This window comes from Chinchilla lanigera, unplaced genomic scaffold (assembly GCF_000276665.1).
Source record: "Chinchilla lanigera isolate Chin_1 unplaced genomic scaffold, ChiLan1.0 scaffold00064, whole genome shotgun sequence".
NCBI classification, from domain to species: Eukaryota; Metazoa; Chordata; class Mammalia; order Rodentia; family Chinchillidae; genus Chinchilla; species Chinchilla lanigera.
The window spans coordinates 13,877,311-13,880,453 of record NW_004955465.1 but is presented as its reverse complement, the minus strand read 5'-3'; positions in this window follow the sequence as shown (position 1 = coordinate 13,880,453).

Sequence of the window (3,143 nt, the reverse complement as noted above, 5' to 3'; positions counted from 1 at the left end):
GCCCGGCAGCCAGCGCCTGGGGGCTGCTAGGGGCGGCGCCTCAGGGCGCCTGGGACTGTGGCGCCCTCGGGGGCGGGGCCAGCGGGCGGAAATGGGGTCGGTGGGCGTGGCCTCGGACGCGGACATCCGGGCGCACCTTCGGTCTCCGCCTGGCGTCGCGGCTGTAGTGCGGGTGGGCGTCTTTACCCGCACACCTCCTGAGGCCCCAGGCGAGGAGGACAGATTCCTGGGAGGAGGAGGCCGGAAAGGCAGAGGGCGAAGGAGGAAGGTGGCTGTCCAAAACCCGCGAGTGCCTGGTTCTGAGAGCTGGGCCACAGCCACGGAAGGCAAGAGGGCGCCGGTGCTGTGTGATTCTGGGCGCTAGATCAGCTCCCCGGAAGCCCCGGAGAGCGCCGACCTCTAACGACCGCGCCGTGTCTGGGGCGCAGGTGCCGAAGAATATCCGAGGTGACTAAACGTGACCCCACGCAGTTATAACCTCATTTACACTGTGGCTTTTTACCACCAAGCCCCCGTGTGGACACCGGGATAGTTCCTCAGAGATCCTCATGGGGACAAACAGAAAGGGGTATCTCTGATGACGGGATAAAGTGTGCACCAGGTTGAAGAGCTGCTTCCTCCTTGTAAAAACCGCACGCTGGCTCTGACACTTGGCTTCGTGAGGTGAGTGCCCGTCACTGGCCCACACCCTCCCTGAGCAGTGTGTCCTGACTAATAAATCTATGTTTCCACTGCTGTTTCTGTGTCCTGCTCAGTTCTTTATGATAACAAGAACCTCGAACAGTTACAACCTCTAGATAACGCTACCACCGTGTTTGCCCTGCCACAGACCCAAGACTGGAGCTCAGAGTCTATGGACCAAAACCTCTGAAATCGTGAGCCAGCAGGAACAATCCTCCTTTTACATTGATTTTTTCAGATATTTTGTTACAGCAATGGATGTCTAGCACAATGGAATATTCTAGTCCCGCAGTTATATTTTGGGGTAGCATGTCCTGAAGCCTGTCAGTGTGAACCCAAATTCAACACATATATGAGGAATAAATCTAGTCAGCCTACTCTACTCAAGTACAAAAGTAATGTAAGAAGGAAGAAAGAAAAAGTATAAAATCCAGCCGGGTGTGGTGGCATGTATATTTATAATTCCAGCACCAAGGAGGATCAGTTTTAGAAACCAGCCTGAGCTACGTAGTGAGTCTCAAAATACAAAGTACAGACTTGAGGGCTGGGGATTTAGCTCAGCAGCAGAGTGCCTACCTGGCAAGCGCAAGGTTGGGAGTTTGATTCCTGGTACCGGAGAAAAACCAAAAAAAACCAAAAAAAAACCAAAGTACAGACTTGAGTAGGGAAGGCCAAATTTTATTTGCAAATTACATGAACATCAAGATGAAAACCCAAAGAGAATCCACGAAAGATCTTAGACTGCAAGTGTTACCTTATCTCTCCCATAATACAAGCCTGTTTCCAAAATTGTTGTTTATATTCTCATGCAAAACCCATTCCAGCTAAAATCCATGGCTCAGCTTCAAGTTTCTTAATTTTTTTGCCAGGGGTTATTAAAATTTCTTATATCTACATTTTTATTCTTTGTACAAGGAGCCAACTCTAACATCTTTTTTGTTTGTGTTTATTTTTTTCATTTCTTTCCTTTTATTTTTAAAGACAAGGTCTCTCTATGTAGTTTAGGCTGGCCTTAAACTCATTATGTCACTATGTAGCCCATACTGGCCTTCAACTCGTGGAGATCCTCCTGCCTCAGCTTCCTGAGTGCTGGGATTACAGGTGTGCACCACCACACCTGCCTTTTCAGTGTAGCCAGTTTAATTTTTTTTTTTCTTTTTTTGTCCCAGGAATCCAACTCAGGAGATCACATTTGCTGGACAAGCTCTGTGCCACTGAGCTATATCCCTGGCTGTGGCCAGTTTAATGTAACTCATTCTACAGATTCTACTAGTACATACATCTTAAAAATCTGTATTGGGCCTCAGATTTTTAAATTTAATCAGTGCATATTAATTATAAAGAATAAGTTCTACTGTAGCATTTTCAAACATGCAACATATTTTCATCATATGCAGTGTTCAAATTATTTTGATACTAAGATCATTTAGTCTTCTATAAGCTGTATTATTTTAATAATAGGCTTTTATCTAATGATTAATGATTCTTATATTCCTGGGGGGAAAAGTCACTTGTTTAGTGTAGGGAGCAGCTAAAGCTGGAGGTCGATCATACGTGCGGGGAAAGCCACGAAAACAAGGAGTTCCGGCTCAGAGATATGGGAGGTGCTCAGGCGAGCAGTACAAAGTTGCTGGGCAGCGGGGTTGAAATTGACATCAGGTTCCCGAGAGTATAAATAAAAAAGCTATGATGGCCGAGCAGTTCCTTTCCTCCCATCCGGACCTGAGCTTTCTCTTAGCTTTATTTTTCCATCCTCTCGCCGTGCCCCGCTCCCCAAGCTTTGAGAGCTGTGCCAGACGCAGCAGTTAAGGTCAATAGAGTATAGAATGTAACGTGTCAGCTCACCCCCACCCCCGTGCTGGGAATCGCACCCAGAGCCTGTACGCGGAGATCAGAGCCTTACTACCGAGTACACCCCAGAGCACTGGCACTTTATTAATATTTTTTGCAATTATTTCCATAAAGAAATTGGAAATACTTGGGACAGGTGTGTGTCCACTTCAAGTTCTTCAAAAGCGCAGGCAGAGGCCGACCGAAAGAAAAGACACCACACAGCCAGGAGCCTGAGGCAGGAGGCCGAGGCCGGCGTAGGCAACACAGGGAGACCTTGCCTCAGAAAAACAAAAACAAAACAATAAGCAAATAAATAACTAATTCACCACCCTGGAGGAAGAAGGAAAAAATGCCCATGGCGCCACATACTCCGTTTTACTGGACAAAGCTCAGGCCTGCGGGAGGTTAAAGGGCCCTACAGCCCACACCTGTACACCGCGTTAAGGTTCCGTCTCTTTAACACCTGAGCCGATCAACTAATACAGACGTCATTTTAGTTCAAAAACTACTCGAGGTGGGCTTGATCTTCGGTTTCCCTCCCTCCCCGTCTCGGGCGTGGGTCGTGGAGACCGCGGGAGCCGCCGAAGCCCAGGCGGGGTGGCGGGCCGGCTGGGGGGCCACGAGCGGGC